The sequence below is a fragment of the Neodiprion pinetum genome, chromosome 7 (genome assembly GCF_021155775.2).
Source record: "Neodiprion pinetum isolate iyNeoPine1 chromosome 7, iyNeoPine1.2, whole genome shotgun sequence".
NCBI classification, from domain to species: domain Eukaryota; kingdom Metazoa; phylum Arthropoda; class Insecta; order Hymenoptera; family Diprionidae; genus Neodiprion; species Neodiprion pinetum.
Window position 1 is genome coordinate 2,750,583 of NC_060238.1, and position 10,241 is coordinate 2,760,823.

Below are 10,241 nucleotides of genomic sequence, written 5' to 3' on the forward strand. Positions count from 1 at the left end.
AAGCCTGGTCGGTAATACTTGAGGCGAAATACTCTTTGTGAGAATCCTGATTCAATTCGGGAGGATCTGCTGATTAATTCAGAGTCATATATCCGTATCAATGGTTTACTCGATCGGTTGAAATTCGTTGAGCCTCTCCGCTTTCATCGAGTATGAACGAAAAATGAAGGAAGAAGCAAATTCGAGAAGGACTTTAAACGCTCTCGCTGCGGTATCAACGGGAACAATAAAACGGCGCGTATAACGAGGCTTCGGTGAAAACGTTGCTTGCCATGGCGAACAATGGGGCAACGTTATTGAATGCCGGGGTTGAACTTATGCCACCGAGTTTGCATCGCGGTGGTAGAATAAGGGCGAAGTTTGCTGCCCCGTTGGATATACTCGAAGCTCTTTGCCGCTCTCTGATCGTTATAACTGTATAACTGGGCGATTCTCCGCGGTTTCTTAACCCCGGTGAGGATAATAATATGCAAATTAATAGCTGCACCGAAGCTCGGATCGGGGCGCATCTCCCGTTCGTTTTACTATCTCGGTCTCTTTCTCTCGGACCCATTCAGCTACACACCCGGAGGGAACGAAGTCACGGCGAGACTTGGAAACCGGAAGTTGCCCGCGCTGGAAAGGGACCGGCTACCGATAACGAGAACCTTAGATTATTATAACCGTCGCGACCTTCTTACTAGGGAATATTGTTCTCGGTGTAATGATTGCCGATCGGTAAGGAGGAACTCTGCCGAAAGGTTTGTGGGCTTGGATATCGTTGCGGGGAATTTGGATGAGGCGGGTCGTTCAGGGGGGATGAAATATAAGGTGGGGGTTGAAGTGGGAAGAGATAGGGAAACGGAAGGGGCTCGATAACGATTTTGGAAGACGCGAAGATTGATTTGATACCAGTTTTTTTTTTTTGTTTTGTAATACAGAGATAAGTGTTGAAACATGAAAATTTAAAAAGTAGTTATTCAACAACGTTAAAACGAATCGGAATTTTTTTATTTTTATTTTTTTTCTTCCACATCGAGATTTGAAATGCAATTATAACAGAAGTGTTAAGACGAAGATGAATTTTGACGATTTTGAATTTCGGTTTTCTTTACTTCACCTTTCTACATGTTATTGTCTTTTTTTCTCTACCTCGACATTCTATATTTCTCGAACACTCTGTGAGATATATTTTTCAGTTTTTGGAAATTCGATATTGCACTTGAAAAATGATCGATTTAATTCGAAAATTGATTATTTTTGGTCATTCCTACGTTTTTATGATTATAAAATGACTACAATTAAAGATGTTATGAATCCTATTTTAGCGGCCGATCCCTTGAAAAATTGTCGTTAATTTTTTTGACCCGTATTTGAATAAGTATCGCCTCGTTTTTAAAATAAATTACTCGAACTTGTTTGAGGCGATGAGAATAAAATGAGCGAAACGAAGAAAGTGTGAATGCGCTTACCAACGGGAATCGGGGAAAGCTCGGCGTGTAACCGATGATTATTTACACTGCAGTGAATATCTTGGGGTTCTGGTTGGATTTTTTTTATCTTTAAAACGTTTCCTCGCGGCGCGGCAGCGGCAGCCTTTGGTTTCCACGCACGTTTGCATTCCGGTTCGCATTTGTGATTTCTACTACCGCACGGAGTAACGAGCTGTCCAAGATTTACTCGGTTTACACATCCTGGACAGGATCGAAACGCGCGTAAAACTCACTCCGTTGGGTGAAAAATAATATACCTACCAACTACGGCTACGTTGAGAGAGAGAGAGAGAGAAAAGTTGGAAGAAAGAAGAAACCCCGCCAGCATCCTTATAAAAATATCCAGTAGTTATGTATCTGCTCAGCGTCCCGACGCCATGCGTTTCCAGATTATTCGTCTTCTCCCCATTTGTTCTTTATCTTGTACTTTCTTCCATCCTTCGACTCGTCGTTATATTATCATTTGACGATTTATACCAGAAATCGTTGAGAAATTCGGTCAGACTTTTTTTTTGACCAGAATTTTTATTTACCATTTGTTTTTGTTTTTTTTTTCTTTCATTCGCCGGATTCCGAGGAAGTTTATCGAAAACCATCACAGGTACCTTACTTCTTGTGTATATATACCTTGAGGGCGATAACTCAGGAGAAACTATAACCGAGATCCAGTATTTTCCTGTACCTACGTCGTTAGAACTGATGTTTAACGGCCTGCGATGTTAAAGATACGGTCGAGTTAAAGGATAGAAAAGAAAAAAAAAAGGAAAAAGAAGAAGGGGAAAAGAACAGAACGTAACCTCGGAGAATGAGACAAACGACAAACTCAAATCAATTCAAGTCACATTGCAGAATTGATCCGATCGATCGATTGATCGGTTTTTATTTCATTCACGAAATTCTCTCTGAAAGCAAAAAAACAATTGATTAATTTCAACACTGTCTATTTTTTAAACATTACACCGGCTTGGAGAAACTTTTGTCGCAGAATTAGATTATAAACGAATTTTCGACGAATGATTGTATAAATTGTTAATTGTTCCAGTTTGACATGATTTGAAAATATTTGAAAATCGTTTTCTCTGTATCTTGAGGAAGAATAAAATGATAAAAAAATAAGGTAACGATATTAATATCGATGAGAGTGTTTAATTAGAGTTAGATATATCTTAAAAATTAGCAATCACTGTTTGAAAATTTTCTTTTCTCCGTCGACTTGCCAGATTTCAACATCGTTTTTTCTACACGTTACATTTTTCACGTACATTCATATTCGTTTTTTAATCGGACTGTACGTCCGACACACGGGCGTCTTTAATATCCTATATGGAATAGAGCTCTCTGCACCGGGTTTGAAGTTTCATTGGGTTTGGTTTGGTTTCGAGCAGGTATCTAAGAGGAACAAATTTAAACCGTAAACATTTACTACCAGCGAGTTAGAGACGCGCTCGTTCGGTTCTCCTCTCATTTCCTCCTCATCTCCTCCTCCTCCTCCTCCTCCTCCTCTTCTTCTTCTTCCTATTTTTCTTTAACCACCTTGCGGAGAATGACGGGCGTCTCAGCTTCTCCTCCGCTATCACGGACCCATCAACATCTCTTTCCTCCTTTGTATTACACTACACTCCAAGGCCCGGGTAATTTTCTCATTATTTATCGACGCCGTTACCATTTCTTTACTTCCTTTATGCGACTAGTCGCCCGTTTCTCCGACGTATTCCTGCCTTTATTCCTCCATAATTCTTGCCCTTCTCATTCTATCTCTTTCTTTCTATCATTGTTTCTTATATTTGTCAGCGTCTCGATCCCCTCGCGATTATATCGTTCAAAAAGGAAAAAACGCCGAGTCGTATTTTTCACGAATTTTGGAAAATTCGATCGGACGAATTGCTAGAATTTCAGTACTTTTTCACATATATTCGACGTTTCGAATTTTATTCTTTCAATTTTCAGGAAAATATGGGTCGGTAAACACGACGTCACACGCGATGCAATATGTCTAATAATCCCGATAGAACACGGCTCGATTTTATCGCAGGTATGAATTTATATAAAGAACGTGCGAATGTTGCATTCCGTTTGTAAACGCGGCTTGTCGAGCCAGGGGAAGAGCTATGAATTTCAAATACTTTTCCCGCACTTCGCCTACTTGCTCAATACGCTTTTACTGCTGAAACCGCGAACGCGGAGCTGCCCATAACTAACGGAAAACCCTTTAAAAGAGGATACGTCGCCTCGTAACTATACCCTTCTCCAGAGAAAAATGAACAGATTACTTACCTCGAGTAACCCAGTTTCACTTCTATACTTGTATATTTTGCACAATTTTCCGCAAGATTTTAGTCGCTAAATCGCTCGTTAAATATTCTACAAAAATTTTTCCTCCAGCTATTCGCTTCTCAAACTCTGCAGCGAGATATTCGTAAAAAACAGTCAAAAAGATCCCTCGTCGTAAAGAGGATTTCGAATTCTCGAAAAAATTGGAAGCACAGTTTTTTTTGGAGCGGGGTTGAAGTTCAAAAATCGTAAAGTTCCGAAAGCGACACGGTACGAATTTTTTTTGTGTCGAAACTTAAAGCGAAGAAATCAAACTTTTGACGAATTATCGGAGTTCCGATTGGGCATAAATTCGTCAAGTCAAAATTCGGAAAGTGCGAAAATGAGTAAATTTAAAACACTGAAACATAAAAATTCTTAACGATCGAAGATTTTCAGTTCTGTGAATTTATTGCTCGGTGAAATTTTACCTCTTTGATCTTTCTTTGTTTTGGATTTTAGATATTTTTACGTTCGAAATTTTGGTCATTCTGATTTTTTATAGCCACTCATCGAGTAAAATACGCCGTGTTGTTATATTTCAATTTTCGTAATTTAACTCTATCGAGAGTTCATTTTCCGTAATTTTTATGTGTCGGAACTTTACTTTTCGTAAATTGAATTTTCGGTACCTTCAAAGTTTGATTTCTCAACTTCAAGTCTTCCCCACCAAATAATTCCATTTCTGCGCGCTTTCGGAACTTTTCAAATTCGGAATTTCAATCCCGTCCCATTTTTTTCTTCCTCTTCTTTTCTACCAAACACAAAAATTTCTTCTACAGCTCAGTTTTTGAGGGAAAGATTTACGCTTCCGATATGCATTTAGATTTTCGCATTTTAGGTGTGAGTTTCGGTTGCAGATGGTGCAGCAACCCGGCGTTTCCTAGCCGTCGTTTCTCTCCGACTATATCGCAGATTCGCAGCCCTATGAATAATGCATCCGCAATGCCGAGATCGCTCGATCCCACGTATTATCCCTTTATATCATGCCGATGACTACCCTTAACCTTCAATGCACGGAGTGAATCGGACTGATTGTAAGTGCAGGAAGGAGAAAATCACCGTCAAACTGTGAAAAAAAATTATCCAAAACGCGCTGTTTTAATCGGTTCATTAATTCAATTTCATTTACGTTTTTCATATTTGTAATAAACAAAAATTTGTTCATATAATTCTAAAGGGGAACGTGTAACGAAGTTTTTTTTTTGTTTTTATTCTGAAATCTTGCTATTTTCTTTGGAATTATGTAATTCATCAGTTTAAAAAAATTTCTCCCAAGAGGATCTTTTTAGAATAACAATATGAATGCTAGCGAGATTTTTATAAAAATAATTACTTTTCGATTCTTCTTCAATGATTTTGAATCTCATTTCATACCAATGTGTTTAAATTTATTTATTTTTATATTCTTCTCCTTGCCAAGTATGAAGTTGGAAAATTCAGGGTTGAGGGGAAAAATTTATGACGAGTTAAAAAACGAAATTTCCGATAACACAATATTTTATTGCGATATTATTATAAGATTCCAACAAACTTTGAAAAATACGTTCTACTTGTCGAGAATTCAGAGCGTTTGAAAATTTTATGCAAGGTTACTTTTTTTTTTTTTTTCGGTGTGAAAATAGAGTTGAATGATAATGAGTAAAAAAATTGTATTAAAAAAAATTAATCCCCAACGTTGATGAAAAAAATATCACTAGAATACCGTAGTAATAATTGTCTGTGGTTGAAAAATAAATAAATTTATTAAAAACCAGAATTTCGACACACAAATCCGATACGTAGAATTTAATTAACAGTAGGTTGATAATTTAAACCGAGTGTATGTTTTCCAAAGCTTTTGTTACACAAAGCGCTCGAGTATTTATAACTCTTTTCATTCTCAAACGTGGAACGAAGCTTTATGAACTGCATTATCGTTATAGTTACGTAGGAAAATGCAGTGTCCCGCATATTATTATTATTGTGTCGCAAACACCGTGTAGTACATTTGCAGAAATGATATTTACTCGGGAATTGAAAATACCTTCCGTGGGTGTATATTGAACACGTAACACGTGTGACTACTGATATTGTTGCGTGTTACACACTCGCGCGTGCCGTCGTATTTAGTGTTTAGTCGCTGAATGTGGTCACTGAGAGAATTGTAAGCTCTGAGAAGCTTTGCCACGCGTTCTCACCGCCCCAACTTTTAATTGGAATTATAACAATGCGTTACCGTTTGCACGACTACCGTATTATATGTGTGTGCGTATATACGGGGCGTTCCACGATATCACGATCAAAATTCTCTACGTCGATGCCTCGGATTTGTTTTACAATTTTTCGTATCAAAGTGCGCGACGAAAAACGAGATAGCACATTTTTTCACAATTTTTTTCGACCCTGCGTGTCTGAAGTATGATTTAAAAGCTTCGAAAAAAATTGTTCCCCTTTTTGATGTGTGAAAAAGATTTAGAAAAAATTTTGACACTTGTTGAAAGACGGAGATTTTATAACTTCAGAAGATAAATAAGAGAAATGGAAAAAGAAAAAAAATTATTATTATTGGATTGTATTTTTGGACATTGAATTGCATTGTTCGCATCAAAAAGTCAAGTCCAAAAGATGTTTTACTCTAAATCATACTTTACATGAATTTTAAATATTTTTGCGTTTTTTTTTTCCTAGGTTAGGTTTTGTCTAGAAATTATTGCCGCTGAATACAAGCAAGATTATGATTTTTCGGTGTATGCGTAAAATTATTGAATCAAGCATTTGCATTGGATTCGGTCAAGTTTTCGAAAATTTTAGTCATGACGCCATTGCACAAAGCCTTAAGGTTTGAAATCTACAATTTTTTTGTGGGCTCAGGTTTAACTATAAATGAATTGCATCGAATTTTTAAGTTATTTCTCACCAATCGTAAGTGAGATTCAAATTTCTCGGTGTTAATAACCCGAGTCAAGGAGTTTCGTATTTTCATTCGGATAAATACTTATGGAATGAATTGAAGATAACATTTTCTTTTTTTTTACAGCAAGTCGAGATTTATTTGCATGCAAAATACGCATGTTGACAGATTTTTTAACAATTTTTATTAGCCAAAAAAAAGAAAAAAACTACAATGAATATAAAAATGATGAATGTTCAGGTATAAAATAAAGAGAATTAGTTTTAAACGAGACTTAAATTCTACAAAACTCATTGCGAATAATACAAGAACGGCATGCAGCGTCTGGCCCACGAAATAACCGAGTTACTGAAATAAAAGCAGTCTGCGACATCGAAGATGAGTTTCGTGTATTAAATTTTCATTCCAACGTGCAACTTCAGGTATTGGCGAATTCGGTTCTCGACTCTCCGCGTCGGGTGTTGTCTGTTGTTGTTTGTGCGGCCGACCTTAGGAAAGTGCGTAGCACTTGTTGACAAGTTCAACTCACAATCAGTCCTTATCGAGCAGTCAGCTACGACGCGTTGAGTGCGAACGGGCTTGGAATCGAGTGTAATTATCACGTTGCAGATTTTTAGCTTTCCGAAGCTTGTCGAACAGGCTAGCAACATATTGAAATTCCTCTCGGGAAAACTTTTGACTCGTCACAAGCGTCTTGTGACAAGAAAACACTCCGATAATCTTCCGTTGCGGTTTTCTTTCTAATATTCCGAAAAACGGGTCTTGCGGAAGGTGATTTTCGTTTGACAACGAGTTCGTAATGCAATTGTAACGTGTTTATCAGTGAGTGGTTCATTGAGGCGTCATTCTTATTGGATGAAAATAAATTATCGGTTCGTTAACGGAATACGGAAGTGTTATTATTCACGAATGTGAAGCTGTGTCGTTACAATGCGTTACAACAAGCGCGACGACTCGTGCGTCTCACCTCTCGAAACAAGTAACCATCCTAGGTGCGCGTTCGTCACTTCAGAGGTTTGTCTTTCGGTTAAACTTTATCGCTATTCGGTCTTTGATTATGTTTCGTAATAATGATCGCCGATTTTCAATAGAGCGTGAATTTATTTTGAACACGGAATACTAACAAAATGTTATCTCTTGTCTGACTACAGGGAAGTACCACGTTTCACAGTGTGATTGAACTAATTTAGCAACGATCCGAAAGAGTCGGCTCGATCGATTGATCTCTGGAAATAAAGTGAAAACTGGACCATCCCTTGGAGTGGAGAAAAGTGGAAGGTACGTAATAAATACGATTCTTGATCACATTGTCGCTTTTGGTCGTAAATAGTGGTAGCTGTTCGCAGGTTTCATGCATATATTCGGTACTTGTGCCTGTTTCATTGACTTTCTCTTATTCATTTATACAGTTGGTTTATTAACACAACGGAAACCCCTGAAATGTTGTTAAAAAAACAAAAATTATTTTGAAACACACAGTTTGTAGGGACATGAAATCTGATCCAAGTACGTTCAATGAGTAATATTCCGTTACATTCTTATCGCAGTGTAAAAAGTGCGACGCTTCACCATTCGAGCTGATTGCGAGATGCTACGCGAACTACTACATTTCAAGTGTGGAGCAACCCAAAGGAGGTAAGAATACTCATTTTAATGGCCGTTTGATTGTTCAAGGTGGTACATTTGAAGCATAATTTTAACCCTTGCGTAATCTGTAAACAACGGTGATAATTAATTCGAGAACTGACAATGCAGCTTTGTACATGAATTAATTCGGGCCTCCTTTTTTGCTTTTCCAGATTTAAGCAGAGACATCCGAGCAACTTCTCCATTACTCGGCAACGTCGGTGAGTTTGCACGTATTTAGGTTACGGGTATTTCCCTGGGATTCCCTTGTCACGTGGCGTGGCGGTAACAATTGTTACGCAAATCTTGGATTTCTTAGCTGCATGCATAGGCTCATTAGCGATCGCAACGTGCTTGACTTTTGGTCGGATAATTTTCGTTTCGCAATTTGATTAACCGTAGCTCACTTGAAGTTAGAAATTTTACACGTTGCTAAAAGCGGAATGAGCATCGCGACAGGTAACCATCGCTTACTCGGCACTCGCGAGATCGAATTGTGTTTCGCAACTGATGTAATAATCCACGTTTGAATTTACCGACGATGTCCTTTAAGCGGTGGCTGCACCTGAGGTTTTAACGTATTCGAATATTCACATTATTGTTATATCGATCAAATTCCAAAGTCTGGCATAACGTAACGCAATCAAATTGCATCTTATATTATACGTCATTTTCAATATTTTAACATTTAACAAGTATCGATCAAATGCTTTTTTTTCTTAGCTCGCTTAGAAAAATGCTAATTGGCATACAGGATGTTTTTAATCAATTTTACAAAAGGTTGATGTACCGAAAGTCTGCCAATATTTGCTAAAACGATACATGCGATATTAGGGTTTGCGGGAAACAACCGCGATACTGTATTCTGAGTAGGCAGACTACGATACAAAAACATTTTGCTCCCGACAGGTAAACAACGAAAATGTAAGTCAGTGACCACGGCGCGAATGACGAAGAATGACGTGTGTTGGAAAGAATGGAGAATCGTTTAGATCGAATATAGGTAACCGGGCAGGTAGGCGAACGTTTTCGGATCCGTCGCGGGGTTTGTGCGTGTGCGTGTGCGTCTCTCTTTTCCGTTGGGAAACAGGCAAGGGTAGGAAGGTCGCGATGTACCACGATGTTGCTAACTTTTGTAATCCACAGCGTCGAACGATCACGGAAATTTTGTTCCCAAAAGAATCGGTATTCGAGTCTCTCGACCGTTTGTAAGCGTTTGAATAATAACGAGATAGAATTTTCCATTTCTTGTCACCCTGCAACCATTTTTCCATTGTTGTTCAATTCAATCATTCAGTCATCACCGATCGTTATTCCATTCGATTGATTTCTGTGATCGTCCGAATGGGCAAAACGCATCTCTCGACCATCCATCGCGTTCCGTGGTACGCTGGATGGCGAGATGCTGAGCTCGAAGACTTCGCGTCGAAGAGGAACGCCGACCGTCACGCCACACAATATAGGTAATGCATGCCCTCCAACCTCCCTCCCGGACTTGACCCGCATCTCGGAAGAACAATCCGCATCGCGACGCGTCGGATTCGAAAAGACGCGGATGCGGATTGGGTTTCTGCAGAATTTCGCGACAAGTCCTAGATATTTAAGGTATTTTTGCAGGTAAATCGGTCGCGCCCTTTTGCGCGATTATTAATAATCAGGGTGGCGACAAACCGGAAAAACCGGGAGTAGTCGGAGAATTTTGTCCATCGGGAAAAGTCGTGGAATTATGACGAAACATTGGAAAGAACGCACTTTTCTATAAATTGTTTTCAAACTTCAGCCGTGTTTTGTAAATTCAGCCAAGCTAACTGCCGGAAATAGAATTGTACAATTTCTAATTGTTCGTGTGAGACGAAGTAATATTATTTACGTTCTTTAGATCCAAATTAATATATTCAAGATGTACATTGTACAACTTCCGAAGCTGTGAGATCGTAAAA